Raw genomic sequence first — 26,859 nt, 5'->3', positions numbered from 1 at the left:
CTGGGTGAGTAATGCACTGTTTGGGATAATTTGTTTGGGGTACTGTGTGGGTACAGGCAGTAGAGGACTGGAGCTGTTTACTAACTTCGGAGTCAACCCGTCTGGGGTCTCCTCCTGTGTTAGTCTCCTGCCGAAAGGGGAGAAATGTCACGGGCATGGCCAGAGCGGAGGCTGTTGGAGAGGACTGTGTGCAAGCCTGTTGCCCACCGATTATGGGCCCTAGCATTTGAGGTGAATGAGAAATCCAGTCTGAACTGTATTAATCGGACTCAGTCATGTATATATTGTATGGGGACTCCTTACTGTATATTTGTGTCCCTGAAGAGGGAGGGGGGATTCCTCCAGCAGCCCCCTGCTGATAAGACTGATTCATTCTGCTGGGACACATCCTGTGAGGAGATGCTGGTGTTATCAACATGTGTTTATGTTAATTGAGAGAGCTAATCACATTAGCCACCAGCCCTGGCTAATAGACGAATGGTCTAGGCTGAGGAGGGGGGAGATTGTTGTTTGTATTGTTAATTGTATTTATGTGTGAAGCCCGGTGCCCACAAGACTGTCATCTGGTCTGGGTACATTTTGTAGTAAATTAGGTCATGTTAATTAGGTTAGCTTTGAGTCATCCCTGATATAAAAAGGTCTGTGAGATCTCAAAATAAAGGCAGTTCTGATGTACTCCAAGACTGGTGTTGTCTAGTTCTTGGGGTTTCTATAGCCAGATCCATTGGACTCGTGTTCCAGAACTTAGGAAGCGGTATACAGACGGAAGCACTCAAGCGGAGTGTGGGGCGTTCCGTGACAACGTTTTTTTAGTTAAAGTAGAACTAAAGGCAAATCTTTTTTTTTTTCATTTTGGATAGAGTAGGGGAAGGTAATATCCCCTGACATTTTTTTTTGCCATCTGTGTCCCATTGGGGAGATTTACTTTTATTTCCTGTCCCATAGCCAAAACAGGAAGTGAAAGAAAATCCCCGCAAATTAAAAGAATCCTTTGGGGCCCCCAGGCCACCATAATTACACCCCAATTGGAAAATGTTCCCTTTACTTTTCTGTCAATAACTCAATAACTGGTAAACAGGAGAAATAGAGAGGAGGAATCACCCTAATGGGGACTCAGACAGCAATAAAATACCGACAGGTGTTCTAATCCATCTCCAATCTAAAACAAAACAAACTGTTTTACCTTTAATTATACATTATCTATGAAGGAAGGCATAGAATTCTTGCCCTTCATTGTGATGGATACCTCAGATACACTTGCATGACCTACATGTGTTTGAAATTGTGTGTATGTAGGGGGTGACCGGGGGAGCTTTTTTTTTTTTTTTGTTATATTTAATTTTTTTACAATTTTTTCATATTACTATCACAAGGAAGCTAATAAGCCCCCTATATAATAGCATGGGGGGTTGACAGATACTTTATATGACAGACATCGGAGGTCTATGATGGCACCTTCTTGTTACTATAAAAATGATTAGGCAGATCTACAGCTGCCTGGATCACTTTTACATGACAGCCAACTGCCAGCTGAAAGAAACAATACAAATGCCAAGTTCACAGCTGTAGTTTTAACCCCTTGAATATCAGGACATTTGTAAACATACTTTGTTTGGGGTTAAAGAAAGACAATTTTGGTTGAAAGACCTCTTTCTTCAAGTGCCTCCTTATTGTGCATCTTGAAACCGCCACACCACATGTTTTCAGAGAGTTCTGTATTTCACCTGAAGTTATTTGTGGGTTTTTCATTCATTTGTGGCGCCAGCCACACACAAATCTGCGGCCTACAAATACTCCATAACATGAAGAAAGCCATTACTATGCAAATACCACAAAGTATCACGCTTACAATACGCCAAACAGCACAGAGACCAGCCTCAAACCTTCTGGCACAAAGTCAATTGGAGTGATGAGACCAAAATTGAGCTTTTTGGCCACAACCATAAACACTACATTTTGGAGAGGAGACAACAAGGCCTATGATGAAAGGTACACCATTCCTACTGTGAAACACGGAGGTGGATCGCTGATTGTTTTGGGGGTGTGTGAGCTACAAAGGCACAGGAAATTTGGTCAAAATTGATGGCAAGATGAATGCAGTATGTTATCAAAAAATACTGGAGGAACATTTGCATTCATCAGCCAGGAAGCTGCGCATGGGACGTACTTGGACATTGCAACATGACAATGATCCAAAACACAAGGCCAAACATTTATGGGAGCTGCTTCAGTAAACAAACCAATAGTAAGACTTTAAGCACTTACTTTTTTACTGCACCCTAAATGTGTTTATATAGTTTTCACCATAGGCGTGCGCAAAGGGTGTGCCTGGGCACACCCTAATCACCCCGTGTGGTGCATATTTCCAATGTTTAGGCCCCTGATATTTCACCAAATAAGTCCTAAAAAATTGCAAAAAAACAATTAAAATAAGATTGTAACTTCCCTACTGACACCACCAATATCTGCCCTTATGACACCATTCACTGCTCTACTGACACCTTCCGTATATATACACATGCACACATAAGCATATGTGTTTGAGCTTTGAGGTGCACACCCTAATGCAATAGGCTGTGCACACCTATGGTTTTCACTGAGACCTAAAAGAGAAGTAAAGTCATTTTTTATTTTTTTTTTTGGCTATGCTTGTCTTTTGGGTCATAGAAGTACATTTACTAACACAAAGTCATGATCACAATAGGTTGATGAGGTAAAACCATGTCATGATCAAGAAGGCATGACAACTGGCTCTGCCTATTTGTGTGTAGAGTGCCAGAGCCAGCCACTCCAGCACCCTCCCCCGCCTAGAACTCCAGCCAACCCTGGAGGAGCAGGGAGAGGAGAAGGAAATCCCTGCAGCTTACATTCACTGACCACCGCTGGGAGCAGAGACTGACCGATCAGTGGTCATGTGATCAGTCACGCCTCAGTCTTAGAGCAGGGCGGTACAGCTGCAGCATCATAAGGGTTACAGACGTCTCCTTTAAAATAGGCTATATTTTTACTGCAGAAATACTGACCTATGAACTCATTTCACGTAAACAATTGTTCTTCTAGTTTATAATGTGCAATCCTGAATGTGTTGAAAGTGCCGGAAATGAAAATTCAGCAAGGTTGATTCTCCAGCCAGACAATGCGCTTTTGTTCATCAGTGATGGCGCTCTTTACTCTGCAGAGTAGAGATTCTGCGTCATTCCAGCTGTCAGGATCCACAGTTCTATAAAGACAAGGCAGGGCATCCAGCTCGGCTTCTTCCCTCTGGGCACACTCCAGTAGCAGGTCCTCACACTTTCCCCACCATTGCCGAGTTTTTCTAAACAATGCAGAAAGATATGTAAGAATGTATTCACATCTATAGTATATATCTATATTTCAGTTCTCTATCCCTCTGAGAAAGCATCTTATAAATATTCCTTACAGATCCAATGAGATCTTTCCTTATAATCACTAAAATGATTTTCGTCACCATCAACTCTAGTATTGAAAATAATAGTCATTTCCTGTATCCTAACACTTAATAAAAAGAGGTGTATTTTTCTGTACACAGTTTTTCCAGCATTATGCATTGAAGCTGCGCAATGGGGAAAAAAAACTTTTATCCAAATATAATTCTCAATAGCCACAAAAGATATAAATCAACTTTGTGCGAGCCAATGCCTTTGCAAACCCAGATATTACCATGTAAAGTAGCGATAGCATCATCATCACCAAGCTATTTACCCGCTGTGCTGAAAGCAGAGCTGTGGGAGGAACCCAGTAGGCCCCTCCCACTACAGGCTGCCTGCAGAAAGCTACAGGAAGGGGCGGATACAAGACCAGACACCCTGTACAAGGAGAGAAAGCAGCAGTGACCAGTCTTTATTACAGGAAGTTCCTGCACAGAGGCAAAATTTCACACTGGATTACTGCACAGATCTGGAAGAAACTAAGCACTCTAATGCCCCGTACACACTGTTGGATTTTCTGACGGAAAATGTTCCATGGTAGCTTGTTGTCGGAAATTCCGACTGTGTATAGGCTCCATCGGATATTTTCCATCGGAATTTCCGTCACACAAAATTTGAGATCTGGATCTCAAATTTTCTGACAACAAAATCCGTTGTCGGAAATTCCGATCGTGTGTACACAATTCCGACGCACAAAATTTCACGCATGCTCGGAATCAAGCAGAAGAGCCGCACTGGCAATTGAACTTCATTTTTCTCGGCTCATCGTATGTGTTGTACGTCACCGCGTTCTTGACGTTCGGAATTTCCGACAACATTTGTGTGACCGTGTGTATGCAAGACAAGTTTGAGCCAACATCTGTTGGAAAAAATCCATGGATTTTGTTGTTGGAATGTCCGATCGTGTGTACGGGGTATAAAAATACCTCTTCACCTCTGATTGACAGTGGCATCAGGAGTGACCCATATAAGTCTGTCATTTAGACTTGTATTTATGGCCTCCCACACATATCACAGTAATACCCATGATAATGCATTCATCTGCTTCTCTCTCCATAAGCATGGTTTCATCCGTGTTCAAAAATCATTCAGGGTCATCATTTATTATCCTATACAGTGCCTTGAAAAAGTATTCATGCCCCTTGAAATTTTCTACGTTTTGTCATGTTACAGCTAAAAATGTAAATGTGTGTTATTGGGATTTTATGTGATAGACCAACACAACGTGACACATAATTTTGAAGTGTAAGGAAAACGATAAATGGTTTTCCAAATTATTTACAAATAATTATCTGAAAAGTGTAGCGTGCATTTGTATTCAGCCTCATTTACTCTGATACCCCTAACTAAAATCTAGTGGAACCAATTGCCTTCAGAAGTCACCTAATTGGAAAATAGAGTCCACCTGTGTGTAATTTAATCTCAGTATAAATACAGCTGTTCTGTGAAGCCCTCATATGTTTGTTAGAGAACCTTAGTGAACAAACAGCATCATGAAGGCCAAGGAACACACCAGACAGGTCAGAGATAAAGTTGTGGAGAAGTTTAAAGCAGGGTTAGGTTATAAAAAAATATCCCAAGCTTTGAACATCTCATGGAGCACTGTTCAATCCATCATCCAAAAATGGAAAGAGAATTGCACAACTGCAAAGACACTTCCAACTAAACTGACAGGCCGGGGTAAGGACAGCATTAATCAGAGAAACAACCAAGAGGCCCATGGTAACTCTGGAGGAGCTGCAGAGATCCACAGCTCAGGTGGGAGAATCTGTCCACAGGACAACTATTAGTCGTGCACTCCACAAATCTGGCCTTTATGGAAGAGTGACAAGAAGAAAGTCATTGTTGAAAGAAAACCATAAGAAGTTCCGTTTGCAGTTTGCGAGAAGCCATGTTGGGGACACAGCAAGCATGTGGAAGAAGGTGCTCTGGTCAGATGAGACCAAAATTTTAAATTTTAATTTTTGGCCTAAAAGCAAAATGCTATGTGTGGTGAAAAATTAACACACCACCTTGAACACACCACCCCCACTGTGAAACATGGTGGTGGCAGCATCATGTTGTGGGGATGCTTATCTTCAGCAGGGACAGGGAAGCTGGTCAGAGTTGATGGGAAGATGGATGGAGCCAAATACAATCTTAGAAGAAAACCTGTTAGAGTTTGCAAAAGACTTGAGACCGGGGCGGAGGTTCACCTCCCAGCAGGACAATGACCCTAAACACAGCCAAAGTTACAATGGAATGGTTTAGGTCAAAGCATATTCATGTGTTAGAATGGTCCAGTCAAAGTCCAGACCTAAATCATAATGAGAACCTGTGGCAAGACTTGAAAATTGCTGTTCACAGACGCTCTCCATCCAATCTTTTGCAAAGAAAAAATGGGCAAAAATGTCACTCTCTAGATGTGCAAAGCTGGTAGAGACATCCCCAAAAAGACTTGCAGCTGTAATTGCAGTGAAAGGTGGTTCTACAAAGTATTGACTCGGGGGGCTGAATACAAATGCACACCACGCTTTTCACATATTTATTTGTAAAAAAAATGAGAAAACCATTTATCATTTTCCTTTCACTTCACAATTATGTGCCACTTTGTGTTGGTGTATCACATAAAATCCCAATAAAATACATTTACGTTTTTGGTTGTAACATGACAAAATGTGGAACATTTCAAGAGGTATGAATACTTTTTCAAGGCACTGTAAATGGCAAAAAAAATGAAATCCCAGTGCCTGTGCAGTTCCAGGTTGTTCGCAAATGTCTGACACTGATCTGCCCCTATGCTGCCTATAATTACTACAAAGTTACAACGGACAGTCTGATTACTAGGGGATAGGTGATTGAAGAAATGCTTCCTCCTGTGTGCAGTAGACTTACCCCATCTCAGTCTAGGAAAAGTCTTACTTAAAGCTCAAGGACAGCTTTTTAATGGTAAGAGTACAGATTTTGTAAGTAATCTGAAGCTGTAAAAGTGGAACTTCAGGAATTCAGCCACTTTGTCAAATCTGCTGGTTTACTATGGGTTAAGTCCAACAAGGTGCATGTCACCTTAGGCCTGGTTCACACCTATGCATTTTTAGTGCTTTTTGCATTTTGCAGATTTGTTCTACAGTCCATTTAATATGGTTTCCTATGGGACATGTGCTGTAGTGCAAATCTGCAAAATGCAAAAAGCACTAAAAATGCATAGGTGTGAACCAGGCCTAAGGCCCCATTCACACTAGCGCGTTTTTTGATGCATTTTGCATTTTGCAGAAATGCAAGGGAATTTTTTAACATGGGTTCCTATGGAACATGTTCACATCAATGCTTTTTTGTATCTCAGCGTTTTTGGAAAGGGTCGGGGACTTTTTTTCATGCATAAGGCTCGATTCACACCTATGCATGTTGCTTTTGAGCGTTTTTGGAGGTTTTTTTTTCATGCTTGCCACGTTTTTGAGCCGCGTTTTTGCCGCGTTTTTGCGGCGTTTTTGCCGCGTTTTTGCCGCGATTTGCGTTTTGCGTTTTTTTTTTTTTTCATTTTTTTTTACAGTCTTACAAAAAAATTACAAAAAAATAAAAAATAAAAAAAAAAATAAAAAAACGGCAAAAACGCACCAAAAACGCACCAAAAATGCATCAAAAACGCTGCAAAAACGCTGCACTTGCGTTTTTGATGCTTGTCCATTGAAAACCATTACATGCAAAACGCTGCTTTTTGCATGAAAAAAAGTCCCCGACCCTTTCCAAAAACGCAGAGATACAAAAAAGCATTGATGTGAACATGTTCCATAGGAACCCATGTTAAAAAATTCCCGTGCATTTCTGCAAAATGCAAAATGCATCAAAAAACGCGCTAGTGTGAATGGGGCCTTAGGCTCGATTCACACCTATGCATGTTGCTTTTGAGCGTTTTTTGAGGTTTTTTTTTCATGCTTGGCACGTTTTTGAGCAGCGTTTTTGTAGCATTTTTGTGGCGTTTTTGCCGCGATTTGCGTTTTGCGTTTTTTTTTTTTTTTTTCTTTTTTTTTTACAGTCTTAAAAAAAAATTACAAAAAAAAAAAAAAAACGGCAAAAACGCACCAAAAACGCACCAAAAACGCTGCAAAAACGCTGCAAAAACGGTGCACTTGCGTTTTTGATGCTTGTCCATTGAAATCCATTACATGCAAAACGCTGCTTTTTGCATGAAAAAAAGTCCCCGACCCTTTCCAAAAACGCAGAGATACACAAAAGCATTGATGTGAACATGTTCCATAGGAACCCATGTTAAAAAATTCCCATGCATTTCTGCAAAATGCAAAATGCATCAAAAAACGCGCTAGTGTGAATGGAGCCTAAAGCAGCGTTTTGCATGTAATGGTTTTCAATGGACAAGCATCAAAAACGCAAGTGCAGCGTTTATGCAGCGTTTTTGATGCGTTTTTGATGCGTTTTTGGTGCGTTTTTGCCGTTTTTTTTTTTTTTTTTTTTTATTATTTTTTTTGTAATTTTTTTGTAAGACTGTAAAAAAAAATGAAAAAAAAAAAAAAAAAAAAAAAACGCAAAATGCAAATCGCGGCAAAAACGCGGCAAAAACGCGGCTCAAAACGTGGCAAGCATGAAAAAAAAACCTCCAAAAACGCTCAAAAGCAACATGCATAGGTGTGAATCGAGCCTTATAGACTAGGAGTACAACTATCGCTACACTCTCAGAGCTCTAAAAGGAGACATTCTGTGTTCTCAAACATGGCATCTCTGCTCTCACCTCCCCACTGCTGTGAATGGGTTCACATAATATAAAGTGCTTTGTGATAGGGCAAGAGGAAGGGAGGGGCGGGCACAGCGGCTGCATGCAACTCTGCAGTTGCAGGAGCTAAGACCAGAAGGTCCAGTGTGGAGCACCAGAAGTATAGTGATAGCTATAATCCCAGTGCTCAGTAAATGCCAATTTCAAAATTTAAGAGATAAGCCCACAAGGTGGCAACTTAACCCCTAGTAATCCAAAACATTTTACAAAGTGGCTGAATTCCAGAAATTCAGCTTTAATATTAGGGTCAGTGTTAAAACTAAATGGTATTGTACAGAATTTCTATATCTTTAATGACTATTGTCTTGTTTACAGCTTGTATAATGTAAGTATTAAATGTCACCTACTTAAGTTTTTTGGAACTCTTCTCAGTCAATGGGATGTGCAGAATAATGGGATAGATACCCACACGAATCAAAGCAGAGAGACAGGATAGCCCAAGCTCTAGAAGGCAGTGTGCATTCTGTGGTATAATAAAGAGGGTAGAAATGGTTAGCTTTTTATTATATTATGTTTCCCTAGGACAAACTCAACACAGAGTTTATATCTTAGCTTTCTTGCATCAGTAACACATTTTTCTGAATTGCACATACAGTAGTTCCCAATCAGACATTCTGTTCCCCATTGTAGCAGTTATGGAGCCTAAAAAGAGTTTTATACTACTGCGATCTTTGTATTCTGAACAAAGTGTTCATCCAGGGTAAAAGTTCCATGTAATGCCTATGGCAAATGGATTTAGCTGGAATCACAAAGTTGAACTCCAGGCACTAATGTTTTTAAGCCAATGCAAGGGATGAACGGCATGTCTATAAAAACGATGTATTGTATTACCTGCAGGTTGCTTTTTGTCAAGTTGCAGGGAAAGAATATAGTCCATTAACTGCCTGCTCCCCATTTCTATATTCACATTCCTGATGTCTTGAGGATGAAAGCTCCCTGCATAGGACTTTAGATCTGTCCAGCCTATGGACACGTACCCATGACTCTTTAGGAATCTTGCTTGCATAGAGGCTGAGTATAAAGTAGTTAATATGCCCAGCCAATCACCCTTTTCAGTGAGGCTGTGCCCATTCACGTAATTTCACAGGTTCTAGGTCTGCTGGGACATGTGTTGGTAGGACCTTCACCAGCGTCATAAGTATGCAGCAATATGCACTACAATTGCAAAGTGTGGCGATTCCCTGTCATTTCTATTGTCTATTGTATTGTCCCTCTAGTGCCCAGCTTTACTAACTGACATCATCTCTGTGAGCCAAACCAAAGGGATTGTGGGATTAGCAGTTCCTCAGAATGGCAATTGCCCCGCATGACTATAGACCTGGACTAAATATCCCAGGGACTTTTGCTACCATCAGGGAGATTGCTGGGAAGAGCTAGAAAAGAGGCCAAAGACTGTACAGGGAGGGTGAGGTTGCGGCCTACCACGCGGTGTACAATATTCCAATTCAGCCGAGAAGGGCCTAGCGCTGCTTGTTGTTCATCGAACATCTATCCAGCACCACCTTGACAGTCGGCCTGGTCATTGGTGAGAGGGCAATTGCCCACCGTTGCAAACCTTTCTTTGTTGCTTCACTGGGACACTGTGCACAGACAGCTTTACCCTGGGGAAACACTACTACACTTCTATTTGAACACTGTACATAGACACCTGTTGCATCAACCATTCCCAGAAATACCATTGCCTTGTTACTGCACCTTATTGGATATAGTTAATGAGCTCCGACTGCCGGCGAAGACCATCAGGTCTGCAACTGGGACATTGCTGTCATTACTACTTAAAGGGCCCTCACACCATTCTTGTTTGATTGATCTCTCATTAGGATTAAAAGTCAAATAGGCCGGCCTGGGTTCCCCCTTTAGAAGTCTTGCCAGAATTAATGCCTATTAGGGATGAGCTTCGTGTTCGAGTCGAACCCATGTTCGACTCGAACATCGGCTGTTCGATCGTTCGCCGAATTGCGAACGTTATGGGCCGTTCGCGCTAAATTCGTGTGGCGCGTCACGGCCCATAATTCACTGCGGCATCGCAGTGCATTGCTGGCTGATGATTGGCCAAGCATGCACTATGACCCGCATGCTTGGCCAATCACAGCGCCGTCAGTAGAGAGAGCTGTAATTGGCCAAAGCCAGGGTGGCTTTGGCCAATTATGGCTCAGGGGATTTAGTACACACCCCACACTATATAAGGCCGCCTGCACGGCGGCCCTGTGTAGTGTGTGTTCCGGTGTGCTGAGAGATAGAGAGAGAGAGAGACAGTGTCATTTGATTTGAGTTAGATAGATTAGGCAGAACAGTCAGTCAGTTAGCTGCACTTACAGTGTATTGTGTATATATATGCATCCCAGGTGTTGCATATATATATATATACACTGTATTCAGTTTAGCTAGATCCGTTCCTGTTATCTTCTATCTAGACTATTTACATTTAATGCAGTGCGTCCTGCTCACAGTGTTCAGCTAGATCCGTTCCTGCTATTTACATTTAGTGCAGTGCGTCCTGCTCACAGTGTTCAGCTAGATCCGTTCCTGTTATCTTCTAGACTATTTACATTTAGTGCAGTGCGTCCTGCTCACAGTGTTCAGCTAGATCCGTTCCTGCAATTTACATTTAGTGCAGTGCGTCCTGCTCACAGTGTTCAGCTAGATCCGTTCCTGCTATTTACATTTAGTGCAGTGCGTCCTGCTCACAGTGTTCAGCTAGATCCGTTCCTGCTATTTACATTTAGTGCAGTGCGTCCTGCTCACAGTGTTCAGCTAGATCCGTTCCTGTTATTTACATTTAGTGCAGTGCGTCCTGCTCACAGTGTTCAGCTAGATCCGTTCCTGCTATTTACATTTAGTGCAGTGCGTCCTGCTCACAGTGTTCAGCTAGATCCGTTCCTGCTATTTACATTTAGTGCAGTGCGTCCTGCTCACAGTGTTCAGCTAGATCCGTTCCTGCTATTTACATTTAGTGCAGTGCGTCCTGCTCACAGTGTTCAGCTAGATCCGTTCCTGTTATCTTCTAGACTATTTACATTTAGTGCAGTGCGTCCTGCTCACAGTGTTCAGCTAGATCCGTTCCTGCAATTTACATTTAGTGCAGTGCGTCCTGCTCACAGTGTTCAGCTAGATCCGTTCCTGCTATTTACATTTAGTGCAGTGCGTCCTGCTCACAGTGTTCAGCTAGATCCGTTCCTGCTATTTACATTTAGTGCAGTGCGTCCTGCTCACAGTGTTCAGCTAGATCCGTTCCTGCTATTTACATTTAGTGCAGTGCGTCCTGCTCACAGTGTTCAGCTAGATCCGTTCCTGTTATCTTCTAGACTATTTACATTTAGTGCAGTGCGTCCTGCTCACAGTGTTCAGCTAGATCCGTTCCTGCAATTTACATTTAGTGCAGTGCGTCCTGCTCACAGTGTTCAGCTAGATCCGTTCCTGCTATTTACATTTAGTGCAGTGCGTCCTGCTCACAGTGTTCAGCTAGATCCGTTCCTGCTATTTACATTTAGTGCAGTGCGTCCTGCTCACAGTGTTCAGCTAGATCCGTTCCTGTTATTTACATTTAGTGCAGTGCGTCCTGCTCACAGTGTTCAGCTAGATCCGTTCCTGCTATTTACATTTAGTGCAGTGCGTCCTGCTCACAGTGTTCAGCTAGATCCGTTCCTGCTATTTACATTTAGTGCAGTGCGTCCTGCTCACAGTGTTCAGCTAGATCCGTTCCTGCTATTTACATTTAGTGCAGTGCGTCCTGCTCACAGTGTTCAGCTAGATCCGTTCCTGTTATCTTCCTACTGACAGGCAGGCTTGTCTGGTTACAGTATATAAAGCTACCTGAAGAAAATTACAGGTGTTCTATTTGATCCTATTAGTACCACGGTCAGGCAGCTAGACTATTTACATTTAGTACAGTGCGTCCTGCTCACAGTGTTCAGCTAGATCCGTTCCTGTTATCTTCCTACTGACAGGCAGGCTTGTCTGGTTACAGTATATAAAGCTACCTGAAGAAAATTACAGGTGTTCTATTTGATCCTATTAGTACCACGGTCAGGCAGCTAGACTATTTACATTTAGTACAGTGCGTCCTGCTCACAGTGTACAGCTAGATCCGTTCCTGTTATCTTCCTACTGACAGGCAGGCTTGTCTGGTTACAGTATATAAAGCTACCTGAAGAAAATTACAGGTGTTCTATTTGATCCTATTAGTACCACGGTCAGGCAGCTAGACTATTTACATTTAGTACAGTGCGTCCTGCTCACAGTGTTCAGCTAGATCCGTTCCTGTTATCTTCCTACTGACAGGCAGGCTTGTCTGGTTACAGTATATAAAGCTACTTGAAGAAAATTACAGGTGTTCTATCCCAGCTTAGTGCAGCTACAGGCCATTAGTATGTCTGGAAGGCCAAGAAGGAGAGGCAGACAGTCACAAGCCAATAAGAGAGGGCAAGCAGGCTCTGTGTCTAGTGCTGGTCGTGGAGACGGTGCATCCTCATCAGCACGTGGCCATGGGACACGCTTGGCCTTTTTTTCGGCAGCTGGCCGTGTTGAGCCGCAACATGCGGAAGACTTGGTCGAGTGGATGACCAAGCCGTCCTCATCCTCCTCATCCTCTCTCACCCATGCCCAGGGTGCTTTGTCTGGCAAAGCAGCGGCCTCTTCCCTCAGCTCAATGTCATCAGTGACTCCTTCCCTAGCTCCACCATGTCCTCATGAGGATTCCCTCGAACTGTTTGACCACAGTGTTGGGTACATGCTCCAGGAGGATGCCCAGCGTTTGGAAGGCTCTGATGACGATACTGAGCTCGATGAAGGCAGTAACATGAGCACGGACAGAGGGGGTGCCCAAGAAGGACAGCAATCTGGCAGTCATGCTCCCCCTGCTGCAGCATACTGCCAGGTTTGCTCCAGTGATGAGGAGGGAGGGGATGATGAGGTCACTGACTCAACGTGGGTGCCTGATAGGAGAGAGGAGGAGGAGGAGGAGGAGGAGGAGGAGGAGGAGGCGGCGGCACATCACCAACGAGGCAGGATGCCCTCCAGGGGCCAGCCTAAGGGCAGCACATTGACTGCATCACACCCCAAAGCTCCACATGTGCAGGGCGCTGCAGTCTCTGCGCGTTATTCAAAAAGTTCTTTGGTGTGGGCCTTTTTTGAGACGAGTGCATCAGATCGCACCGCTGCTATTTGCAACATATGTCTCAAGCGTATCTCGCGTGGCCAAAACATCTCCCGCTTGGGTACCACATGCTTGACCAGACATATGTTGACCTGCCATGCAGTTCGTTGGCAAGCGTATCTAAAAGACCCACACCAAAGAACAAAGAGGATCTCTCCTTGCTCCTCATCAGCTGAGATTTCCAACCCCACTAGACCTTCAGTCCTCTCTGAGACCTGCAGTGAGAGGAATGAAGGTGTAGAATTAGGTGTGTCACAGCCAAGTACTTGTGGGCAATCTGCTTTTGGTACACCGACGTCAGATTGTACCAGGCAAATTTCCCTGCCCCAGCTGCTGCACCGCCGAAAGAAGTTTGCTCCCAGCCATCCACATGCCCAGCGGTTGAATGCTAGCTTGGCAAAATTGCTAGCACTTCAACTGCTGCCTTTTCAGTTGGTAGACTCTGCCCCCTTCCGTGAGTTTGTGGAATGTGCGGTTCCTCAGTGGCAGGTACCCAAACGCCACTTTTTCTCACGGAAGGCGATTCCGGCTCTCTACCGGCATGTGGAAGGCAATGTCCATGCCTCGCTGGACAGGGCGGTCAGCGGTAAGGTGCATATTACCGCTGACTCATGGTCCAGCAGGCATGGACAGGGACGTTACCTAAGTTTCACGGCGCATTGGGTGACTCTGCTGGCAGCTGGGAAGGATGCAGGACAAGGTGCAGTAGTGTTGGAGGTTGTTCCGCCACCACGCCTCCAAAATGCTGATTGTGACACACCTCTCTCCTCCACCCCCTCCTCTTCTTCTTCCTCTATGGCCTCTTCCTCGGAACCAGCGGTGCTCCGTAGGCGTTCAAGGGGCTACGCAAGTACGCAGGCCAAAAGATGCCATGCGGTGCTTGAGCTGGTGTGCTTGGGGGACAGGAGCCACACTGGGGCAGAGGTTTTGTCAGCTCTGCAGGGGCAGGTTCAGAGGTGGTTGACGCCACGCCAACTTAAGGCAGGAATGGTGGTTTGCGACAATGGCACCAACCTCCTCTCTGCCCTCCGACAGGGACAAATGACCCATGTGCCCTGTTTGGCTCACGTCCTTAACTTGGTGGTGCAGCGGTTCTTGGGCAGGTACCCGGGCTTACAGGATGTCCTGAGGCAGGCCAGGAAAGTCTGTGTGCATTTCCGCCGGTCATATAATGCCAGTGCTCGGCTGACGGACCTCCAAAAGGAGTTTAACCTGCCCAAGAACCGCCTAATCTGTGACATGCCCACCAGGTGGAACTCAACGTTGGCCATGCTGCAGCGGCTGCACACGCAGCAGAGGGCCATCAATGAGTACCTGTGCGACTATGGCACCAGGACAGGGTCAGGGGAGCTTGGTTTTTTTTCCCCACGCCAGTGGGCCATGATCAGGGATGCATGCACTGTCCTGTCACCATTCGAGGAGGCCACGAGGATGGTGAGCAGTGACAGTGCATGCATCAGTGACACTGTCCCCCTTGTCCACCTGTTGGAGCACACGCTGCGTGGAATAATGGACAGGGCACTTGAGGCAGAACAGAGGCAGGAAGAGGAGGACTTCCTTAGCTCTCAAGGCCCCCTTTATCCAGACAGTGTTCCTGCGTGCCCGCCGATCACACAGGAAGAGGACGAGGAGGAAGAGGAGGAGGAGGAAGATTGTGTCAGTATGGAGGTAGAGCCTGGCACTCAGCATCAGCAGCAGTCTTTAAGGGATCAGTCCCAAGAAACACATGGACTTGTACGTGGCTGGGAGGAGGTGGCTGCGGACCATGTCGTTCTTAGTGACCCAGAGGACTCCGGACCGAATGCCTCAGCAAACCTACGCTGCATGGCCTCCCTGATCCTGCAAAGCCTGCGTAAGGATCCTCTTATTCGTGGTATCAAGGAGAAGGACCAATACTGGCTGGCAACCCTCCTTGATCCACGTTACAAGGGTAAGGTTGCGGACCTTATCTTGCCATCGCAGAGGGAGCAGAGGATGAAACATCTTCGGGAGGCCTTGCAGAAAGGTCTGTGCAACGCGTTCCCAGAGACTGGGAGGTTACAAACTCCTGTTTCTGGACAACGTGTTGCTGAGGCTTCGGTCAGTCAAAGAAGGAGCGGTGGAGAAGGTGGCCGTCTGACCGATGCGTTCAGACAATTTTTTGGTCCGCAGCCCCAAGGTATGATCGGTTCCAGCAACCATCGCCAGCGTCTGTTTTATATGGTGCAGGAATACCTAGGGGCAAGATCAGACTTGGACACCTTTCCCACCGAAAATCCTCTGGGTTACTGGGTCTTGAGGATGGATCACTGGCCAGAGCTTGCACAGTATGCAATTGAGCTACTGGCCTGTCCTGCATCCAGCGTTCTTTCGGAACGCACATTCAGTGCTGCTGGAGGCGTGGTAACCGATCACAGGGTGCGTCTGTCCACCGACTCGGTCGATCGGCTGACCTTCATAAAAATGAATGAGTCTTGGATCACCACCAGCTACCAAGCACCTGATGCTGATGTAACCGAATAATTTTTTTTGAAATCTCAGATCCCTTCAAAGACTGCCTATGCTGATGCTGAGTGACTATCCCTGAGTAATTATCCTCTTCCTCCTCAATCATCACGCTGATAGCTTGTAAGAACATTTTTGGTTCTGGGCGCCACCACCAGTGCCTAAGGCCCAATTTTTCAGCCCCTGTTTAACAGGGGCGTGTAATTACAATTTTTGATGTAATACTTTGCAGCAGGGCTCGTTCCTGCATTCCAACTAGAGTGTCTGTGAGGGGTTGCAGTGTTGTGGCACCAGCACCAGTGCTTAAGGCCCAATTTTTCTGCCCCTGTCTAACAGGGGCGTGTAATTACAATTTTTGATGCAATACTTTGCAGCAGGGCTCGTTCCTGCGTTCCAACTAGAGTGTCTGTGAGGGGTTGCAGTGTTGTGGCACCAGCACCAGTGCCTAAGGCCCAATTTTTCTGCCCCTGTCTAACAGGGGCGTGTAATTACAATTTTTGAAGCAATACTTTGCAGCAGGGCTCGTTCCTGCGTTCCAACTAGAGTGTCTGTGAGGGGTTGCAGTGTTGTGGCACCAGCACCAGTGCCTAAGGCCCAATTTTTCTGCCCCTGTCTAACAGGGGCGTGTAATTACAATTTTTGAAGCAATACTTTGCAGCAGGGCTCATTCCTGCGTTCCAACTAGAGTGTCTGTGAGGGGTTGCAGTGTTGTGGCACCAGCACCAGTGCCTAAGGCCTAATTTTTCAGCTCCTGTTCAACAGGGGCATGTAATTACAATTCTTGATCTAATATTTCACAGCAGGGCCCTGTGAGGGCTTACAGTGTTGTGGCCACAGCAATACCTAAGGCCCAAATTTCTGCTGAGTATATAGGGCAGGACCCTACTTTCAAACATCTAACTTACAAATGACTCCTACTTGCAAACGGAAGGAGACAACAGGAAGTGAGATGAAATCTACCCCTAGGAAGGGAAATTCTCTCCTGTAAGAGTTAATATGGGAAAACAATTTCTCCTTTCCACTGATGCTTTCCAATCCTTGTTCCACAAAAAAACCCAAATTTTCAAAAAACATTTTTCATTGGGACAAAAAAGTGAGGTGAAATCTTCTGAAGAGGAGGAAAGACAGCAAAACAAATGTCACAGGGGTGATAACCCTTCCCTATGTTTTCCAAAAAGCTTAGAAAAGATTTTTTGGCTGGAGCTAAACACGTTAAAAATGTTCAAAATTACAAACAGATTCTACTTAACAACAAACCTACAGTCCCTGTCTTGTTTGCACTGCTGTTCAGAGTATATAGGGCCTGGTGGCCCCACACCTTTCCTTATTTTAATTTGGGTGCGGGGTTCCCCTTAATATCCATACAAGACCCAAAGGGCCTGGTAATGGACTGGGGGGTACCCATGCCGTTTGTCTCACTGATTTTCATCCATATTGCCATGACCCGACATGACATTAAACCCGCAAGCAGTTTTAAATGAGATTTTTTCCTTTAAAAATGACATTTGGTGCAGGGACTGTTCTAAACATGGGAAACACGCGTCACTTTACAGGCATACTATAGACACCCCCCAGGTACGATATTTAAAGGAATATTTCACTTTTTTTTTTTACTTTAAGCATCATTAAAATCACTGCTCCCGAAAAAACGGCCGTTTTTAAAAGTTTTTTTTGCATTGATACATGTCCCCTGGGGTAGGACCCGGGTCCCCAAACCCTTTTTAGGACAATACCATGCAAATTAGCCTTTAAAATGAGCACTTTTGATTTCGAACGTTCGAGTCCCATAGACGTCAATGGGGTTCTAACGTTCGTGCGAACTTTCGGTCCGTTCGCGGGTTCTGGTGCGAACCGAACCGGGGGGTGTTCGGCTCATCCCTAATGCCTATGCCTAACTCTTGCTTATCCTTTCAAGTCATGTTCAAGTGGTACTCCATTGCACTATTGTAGAGGGATTCTTCTGCTGAGTCAGGACTGTTATCCAAAGCTCAGCGGATCTATTACCTCCTCTTTGCAACAAGATTTTCTTTGAGTTATTCCAGTAAATGTTATTAGGATATAAACTCACTGATTTTTTTAACTTATTACTTTAAGGTGGTGCAAAGGTGTCTGAACCCAGAGTGTCAGGTGGGTTGGAATGTTCACAGGGTCATGGTGGTGCAGATGAGCAGGTAAATCCAAGCAATCCTCAAGGGGGTCATGCTACAAGTAGATCACATTTACATGATAAAGTGCTCTACCCCTGTCCTGACACCAGTTAAAAATTGTCATAGTAACAGCTTAATTTTAATGATATGATTACATTAAGGTAAACTATGACATTTTTTTCTATAGAAATCAGGGGACTTAATGTACACTGTGAGCTTTAAAGTAAAGATAGAGTTCATCTTGGATTACCCAAGAAATATGATACATCATTGGGTCATTTAAACCCAGCTACATCTTTTCAAAAACAAATTAAAATATCGTTTTTATTATAAACCTTTTAAAGCCTTCTGAATTCTTACCTGTTGGGCTACAGATTCCACATTCTGTCTAGTATACCAGCAGCGTACGCCCTCTCCCTCCTTTTCACCAATTATGTCTCCACGTTGATTTCTTGCTGCATATTCAGCATCCGTCAAACATTCTAAAAGGAATAGCTTCAGTGAGAATACATAGCAAAGTACATATGCAAAGCAGCAGTGGCATAAAAGAAGTGAGGTGGTGAGAGCAGGCCACCTAGGTGTCATCAATAAGAGTGGGCATGTATGGGCATCACTAAGCTCATTCCTGGTGTCCCAGGTCAGTGAAACCCATTGGAGTGCAGGTTGTCCTGAACAGACTGATCTCCCACCTGATGGTGCCCGAGTAGTGATAGTGGAAACCTAACTCAGAAGAACCAGAGAGCAGCGCAGGACATGGATTTTTCCTTCAGGGAAGCAATCACCGACACCAATGATGCAGCACTCATTGACCACCAATGCTGGTGCAATCTTACTCTGACTAATCACCAAGGGCCACTCTGCCATCCACTAACCACCAATTAAAGGATGTATTCTTTTTACCACTCTTTCCATTCTTTCCACTTACCATTGATGTAAGGGAGCATTCTTCCCACTGACCACAATTTAAGGGGCATCCTTTTTAATAACCACTGATGCAAGGGGGCATTCTTCCCACTGAGCACAATATAAGGGGCATTCTTCTTTTTAATGACCTCTAATATGAGGGGGCAGTTCTCATTCCCACTGACCACAATATAAGGGGCATTCTTCGTTTTAATGACCTCTAATGTAAGGGGGCATTTTTCCCACTGACCATCAATGTAACAGGGGCATTCTTCCCACTGACCACCAATATAAGGGGCATTCTTCTTTTTACTGACCACCAGTGTAAGGGAGCATCCTTCTGCCCAATGACCACAAGGCTGCTATTAAAAAACTCATCCTCTAATGGCCACCAAAGTAAGATGAAACTTTACTACTGACCACCAATATAGGAGATGCCTCTCCACTAAACACCAATATAAGGGGAAGGAGAAAGTAAAAAGTGTCCGCACACTGCTGATATCATCCAATAAAAGTCCTTTATTCCTCCAAAATGGGACAAACAGCACAAGGCCTTGACATACAGTTAATGCGTTTCACACAAAAGAGTGCTTAATCTTATCAACCAATGTAAGGGGACTGTGCTCTACTAACCTTCAATGTAAGGTTGCACGCCACACCTAAATACCAATATAAGGACCAATTCTACATTTACCAACATTGTAAGGGGCACTTCACTTATGACCACTGACCACCAATGTAACATACATACATACTAATGTATGTATGTATGTACTAATGACTACTAATGTAAAGGGGCATTTGCAGTGACCATCAAGGTGCTTCAATTTACTAGCCATGTCTTTTTCACTGAGCATCAATGCTCTTATTAGGGAACTGTCCAATGACTATCAGTGTAAAAGTAAAATAAAATGGGAGAAATGTGTTATCCACCACAGAGCACCTAAAGGTATTAATGGAAATCATTTTGTTATATTGAGGAGTCACATACATGAGGTACACCGCTGTAGTAAAATTTTCATAGCCCATTTGGCTTCAGAATTGTAAGGACATCATTCAGATTGCAGTCTATATTGCTGAAAGAATGCTGAATATACCTGTGTCACATTTCATGTAGTCTTTATTTGCACATAGTTTCTCACTCAGGATTCTTCTTAGCAGAGAAGGGACCAGGAGGACTGGGCGCATAACTGTAATCTTATAGTGAGTGACCAGTGTGTATGGCATCAATGTCAAGCATCCTCTGCCTGTAGGGTAGGTAGCAGTAGGATCTACAAAGGAGTATAAAATAAGCAATACTATAATTAAAATATTCTATTAAAAATGACTGTATTAAAGGACAACACAACTAAAGTGCATAACAATAACACACAAAAAAAGATGTATTCGTAGCAAAGGTACAGTTTTTACCTGTTTCTGGAAAGGTATATTTATTTAATGTTGGGAATGAACCAAGAAAATTCAAACCCCTCTCTCTATTTCTACCATAGATGAAACAGAGTAGTTTCTATTTTTTGGTCTGCTAGTTTACTATAATTTTTTCCATATTTCATCCATTTCAGTGGTGGAATTGAATGCCACTTGGCTCAGTTTGCCAAAGAAAAGTAAAATGATTCAGATATGGCACCAGGGTTACCAGCCTCCTACAATTTTTTTTACTGACAACACATGGGAAATTTACTGACGGAACACTTTTTTTTTTTTTTTTTTACTGACATCCTGAAATATGATAGAAACTCCTATTATAAACTCAGGCAATCAATATTTTTAAGCAGTATAAACAATATTTAAACATTATCAATACTCAGCAAAAGTAATCTGCTGGATTTACTATGACAAATTCCGAACAGTAACAAAATGTGAGCATGACTAGAATTATGAATGGCCTGGGGCACCCTAATACAAAACAGAATAATAGGTTCTGTGGCATGTGTAGCATGCCACAATGATCAGTATGCATGCCCAGATTCCAGCTAACAGTGGGAGGGGCTTAAGGGAGGATCATTAACCGCTTCAGCCCCGGAAGATTTTACCCCTTCCTGACCAGAGCACTTTTTGTGATTTGGCACTGCGTCACTTTAACTGACAATTGCGAGATTCACACCAAAACAAAATTGACGTTCTTTTTTTCCCACAAATAGAGCTTTCTTTGGTGGTATTTGATTACCTCTGCTGTTTTTATCTTTTGCGCTATAAACAAAGAAAGAGCAACAATTTAGAAAAAAAAGCAACATTTTTTAAGTTTTTGCTATAATAAATATCCCCAAAAAATATATAAAAAAACGAATTTTTTCCTCAGTTTAGGCTGATATGTATTCTTCTACATATTTTTGGTAAAAAAAAAAAAAAAAATCGCAATAAGCGTATATTAATTGGTTTGCGCAAAAGTTATAGCGTCTACAAAATAGGGGAAAGATTTATGGCATTTTTATTATTTTTTTTTTTATTAGTAATGGCGGCGATCTGCGATTTTTATCATGACTGCGACATTATGGTGGACATATCGGACACTTTTGACACTATTTTGGGACCATTGTCATTTTTACAGTGATCAGTGCTATAAAAATACATTGATTATTGTATAAATGACACTGGCAGGGAAGGGGTTAAACACTAGGGGGTGATCAAGGGGTTAAGTGTGTCCTAGGGAGTGATTCTAACTGTGGGAGGGATGGGCTACCACTGACATGACAGAGATCATTGTTCCCAATGACAGGGAGCAGTAGATCCCTGTCATGTCACTAGGCAGAATGGGGAATTCCTTGTTTGCATCTCCCCGTTCTTCCGCACCGTGACACGATCGCAGGCCCCTGGCGGACATTGAGTCCATGGGATCCACGGGCACGGTCATGCTGTACGCGGCGGGTGCACACGCCCACTAGCTCCGCCAATTAAAGGGGACATACAGGTACGCCCATTTGCCCACCGCTGCAATTGTGCCGACGTATATCGGGGTGCAGCGGTCGGCAAGTGGTTAAACAGTATCTGTGCCTAGTTGATATATACACACTGCTCACATAACAGTCCTTGTACCCACAAAATATTCCTAATTACTGTACCACAGCTGACAGCCTCACAAACACATAAACCTCAAGACAAAGATCATTTTTTTAAAATAAAACATTTCTATTGCATATGCTTTCATGCACACAAAAAGGACTGACTGACTGACTGAGCTGATCTTAAAGAATAACTTCATTAAAACCAGCAATTGTTGGGACAATAAACACCTTGGTCAGGAGTCAGGACTATGTAGTGTCCAGGGGGTTTCCCCTTACATTAGTCTGCAGGGTTCTCCCTAACATCAGAGTCTGCAGGGTGATGAAAAGGAGAACTCTGTGGACTCTGGTGTAATGGGGAATGCTGTAGACTCTGGTGTAAAGGGAAACACTGATATAAGGTAGGATCTAGTCACCAGAGACACACACCCCCCTCCCCCACTTACACAAGGTCCCCAGAGTTCTCCTTTACATCAGACGCCACAGAGTTTAACTTTTCATCACAGTCCACAGAGTTCACCCTTACATCAGAGTCTGGAAGGTTCCCCCTTACAGTGTAAGGGGGAACTGTGTGGACCCTGATGTTAAGGGGAGATCTGTGAATTTTGATGTAAAGGGGAATGTCGCAGACTCTGGTGTAAAGGGGAACCCCCCCCTTATATCAGAGCAGAGGAAAAAACACCAAATGGGCTCAGCCAACCTGCAAATAGACATCGGGAAGGGTCAGTGTGATCTGGATGTATATGGATAGATTGGGAAATCATCTGAGATCTGTACTCCCCCTTTTGGAAGAAAGATTGATCAGCCTCCCCCAAACAAGGTCACCTGGGAGAAGAATTGACCATTTTTCCCACTCAGTTGTGACTCCCATCATCTGAGCTCCCCCATCCCCCACTTCACCTACCTCTAAGGCACCAGCACCTCTCCAGTGCTCCCATCATGTTTGTACACCGCTCAAGGGCTGACTGCATGGTCACCGGGCTTTGTGTGCAAGCACACAGAGAACTAGACAAGAACACAGTGCTGCCAGAGAAGACAATGTAATCTATGGCAGTAATGAGCGCTGTCCTCGCACTCACCACTTCTATTACTCGCTCCTAGACTCACTCTTCCCTCTGTTTAAATCCTTCGGCAGCTCCCTCCACACTGCTTGGCTCCCATTGGCTGTCCCAACTTACTGTAGCTCTCTTGGCACAGGACAGGTGGAGGGCGGAGAGCTTAGTGATTGGGTAAAAGAACACAGCCTGGGAGCTGGAGGGTTACAGGGGGATAGGAGGGCAGTAGTAAAGGTCTGGAACACATGGGGGGGTCTGAGGAGAGCCGATCCCAGTCCAGGGCACAGGCCTAAGTCCCGAGTCCCTCCAAGCTGGAGCGGATTCAGAAATGTACATGGGCAGTTCCCAAGCTGACCTGCAGCCACATTTTTCACGGGCAGTGGTTGCCATCCCCAGACATTTATGAACAGGGTAAAAATTGGCCGATTTTTACAAACTGTCCACAAATTTATGGGTGGTTGGCAACACTGCCTGGCACTCATCCCGAGGTTGAGCAACTATGAACTGTATGCACTGTATTTTCTTTGCAGTGCAATCTGTACAGTTTAATGAATTACAGTGCTTTATATACGGTAATTTATCCGCTTCCGGACCGCCCACCGCATATACACTACGGCAGGGCAGTCCAGCTGTGCAAAATCATGTACCTGTACGTGATTTTGTGCACGTGGTGTAGGGGGCGCGCGTGCGCCGCCAGAGTGCCAATCAGTGGGTCCAGCGGCCACGATGGCCACCGCGACCTGCCGATCATTTAGTGGAGAAACAGACATTTTTTAGCACTGATCACAGTACTGGTGTCACTGGTCCCCAAAAAGTGTCACTTAGTGTCCAATTTGCCCGCCACAAAGTCGCAGTCCCACTAAAAATCGCTGATCACCACCATTACTAGTAAAAACAAGAAAAGAAAAAAAGTCCCTAAGTTGTAGACGCTATAACGTTTGCGCAAACCAATCGATATACGCTTATTGGGATTTTTTTTTACCAAAAAATATGTAGCAGAATACATATTGGCCTAATCTGATTAAGAAATTTGATTTTTTACATTTTTTTATTGGGGATGTTTTATAGCAAAAAGTAAAAAGATATTGTTTTTTATTCAAAATTGTCGGTCTTTTTTTGTATATAGCGCAAAAAATTAAAACCGCAGAGGTGATCAAATACCACCAAAAGAAAGCTCTATTTGTGGGAAATAAAGCACATCAATTTTATTTGGCTACAGCGCTGTACGACCGCGAAATTGTCAGTTAAAGCAACGCAGGGCCGTATCGCAAAAAATGACCGGGTCAGGAAGTGGTTAAAGGGACCATTCCCCCCATATTGATTTACTTATGTACAGACTGGGACGATCCGTGTAAATCTTAAAACTTTTTCAGCTGCTTATAGTTAATTGAGAAATACTACACCATCGTGTGTTCCAGCTCTCGTTAGATTTTACATAATATAAAATAAACAAAAGAATGAGTGCACTATCAGAGCTTACTGTTTGTTCATTGAAAGGAAAATGGTAATTTGTCAGGGTATACATTTTACTGATAAACAGGAGTTTCAGACATGAGGACCTCCAGTCTGGAAGCAGTGCGTTTACATATTCTCTTCCTGCAGCAGCTGCATCTAGCCGCCACTAAAAGGAGAAAGAGAAAGAGAAAGAGGTACAATACTATATTCCAGTCTTTCAGTCCCCCTGTTGGCCAGAAGCAGCAGCTGCAGGTAAGATGAAGTGCAGCTTCCAGGTTGAAGATCGTAATGTCTGAAACTTATCAACAAAACAGATATTCCTACAACAGTTTTTTTTTTTCTTCTCAGGAGTCTGTATAGATAAATATGAATAAAGGATTGTTGAAAGTATATTCATCTTTCAAACAAGAGCTTGTATCCCTCAAAATAGCAACAGGAGGTATGAAAACCCAAGAACTTAGTGAGGAAATTTCACCAGTAGAGTCCCCAAGAGATTTAAAGCGGAGTTCCACCCAAATTTTGAACAATATCTGTATGTATTCTCTTCCTTGCCTAGATGCTGACATGCCGTTTAAAAAAATTTAAATCGCCGTAATTACCTTTTATTTTTCTATTCTTCTTTGCACTTCCTGGTTCTCCTCCCGTGGGAGTAGGCGTGTTTCTAGCCTCTCCCAGACTCCTGGGAGCTAGTCTCAGGCTTCCCAGGATGCTACTGAGCATGTGCGGGAACGAGCGGTGAATGCTGGGAGCACAGCATTCACCACATCCAGGAAATAAATGCTTGTGGGCTTCAAATGCCCACAATGAAGATGGAAACCGCCTGCAGTGAATAATATAAGTTATTCTTTCCGACGAAATCTGACACAGGCGGACATATTACACACAATATGTGAGTATGTAATGCTGAGAAGAAAAGTTTGTGAATGAACTCAAAAAAAAAAAAACGATAGATAGGTGGACCCCCGCTTTAAGAACCCACCAACCTAACTTTCCAGCACCTACCATATACTGTGATATAAGTTTTGGGTGGAATGATCCTTTAACCACATATACAATACAGAAAATAGACAAATTAGATATTGTAATATTTACTTTCATGACAGCAAAGGCCACAGTCCTGAGACATCCAGAGCAAATGGGAGCTACACCGGTCTGTGCTGACTATATGAACTTCTATTCTTGGCTGTTAAAGGAGAAATTGAAATGTAAAGTCTCAGCCTTATAGTAGATAATGCAGGTATAATCTTTATCTTATGTTCTATAAAAAGACTTTGTTAACGATCGAATATTCAGCCGTTAAATGTGCTTCATACAGTATATATGCACGTTTAGTATTCAGCATAAAGCTCAACACACAACCTGATTGTACCATGTCCTTTAAATCAAATGTTAGGGGCAACTCTTAAACAAGTTGCTTATAGTTTATATTGCTTTGTCTAATTATTGCTTCATATAGGAATTAAGACACAGAGTCAGGTATGTCTGTATCAAAGTTCTGAGCATCCCCCCAAAAGGACTGCTCCCTTTACTTCTTTTATAGGCAGTTCCAAAAGCAGTAATCTTATCGGCATTACCAAATGAGGTTAAGGTACAAAGAGTTTCTCATCAGCGAACATGTAATGATTATTCAGCAGTTCCAAATTCCATCTAGATACAGATTGATAGAACAATTGATACGTACATAGGTAAGAAAGGAGCACAAACAATTTAAATAGAACAATTGATACGTACACAGGTAAGAAAGGAGCACAAACAATTTAAATAGAACAATTGATACGTACACAGGTAAGAAAAAACAGAAACAATTAAAGTGGAACTCTAAGTCATTATTTCAACCCTATCAATTTCCCCCTTTGACATCATCCTCTCATTCCCCCTGGGTCCTCATGAATAAGTTCTAGTCAGTTTTTCCCCAGAGTCCTTTCCCTGACCGCGAGTTGTCAGAGGGGTAGAACCCATCCCCCTAGGTATTACCAACATCTTAAAATTCAAGAAGAGGAGTTTTATAGGAGTAGGGTGATGTCAATACACACTTATCAGTATACCCTGTCTATTCTCCTAATTTTCCTATTTATTTTCCTGTATACACATATATTCGTGATTGTAAGTGATATTAATATTAGAATAATAATTACCATTGGACTTAACAACCAGTGAAAGGTATTGGTTGCAGTAGAAGACATTCCACTAAATATATCCCACCAATGTGGTGCAGTATCCTGTTGTATCTGTGAGGAAAGATGTACTAGTCTACCTTTGTCAATAATAATTTGCTACTTTAGGATCATCTATAGCCCATTCGAAAGTTGTTGTTTCCTCTACTTCAAGTACATTAATACCAGGAGTCCATGCATATATTTGTAAAACAACAATCTTCAACAAAAAATATGTAAGTAGATATTTCATCATGTTGTTTTCTCGGGTTGTTTCTTGCAATGTGATGCGTG

General features: G+C 43.5%; 2 long non-coding RNA genes across 2 annotated transcripts; both read right to left on the bottom strand.

Moving 5' to 3' along the window:
• On the bottom strand, positions 1-18,418 carry LOC141114483 (uncharacterized). Its single transcript, XR_012236908.1, has 3 exons — positions 18,361-18,418; positions 8,562-8,677; positions 1-3,316 (listed from the first exon to the last, which is right to left on the bottom strand). It is a non-coding gene; the product is annotated as an uncharacterized lncRNA (long non-coding RNA).
• On the bottom strand, positions 18,409-25,578 carry LOC141114484 (uncharacterized). The gene is made up of 3 exons (XR_012236909.1): positions 25,505-25,578; positions 20,001-20,174; positions 18,409-18,482 (listed from the first exon to the last, which is right to left on the bottom strand). It is a non-coding gene; the product is annotated as an uncharacterized lncRNA (long non-coding RNA).
• Between the last annotated feature and the right edge of the window lie 1,281 nt (positions 25,579-26,859).

The sequence above is a fragment of the Aquarana catesbeiana genome, linkage group LG12 (assembly GCF_042186555.1).
Source record: "Aquarana catesbeiana isolate 2022-GZ linkage group LG12, ASM4218655v1, whole genome shotgun sequence".
NCBI lineage: Eukaryota > Metazoa > Chordata > Amphibia > Anura > Ranidae > Aquarana > Aquarana catesbeiana.
Note: the sequence above shows the minus strand (reverse complement) of the source record. Positions and strands in the feature narration are given on the sequence as shown.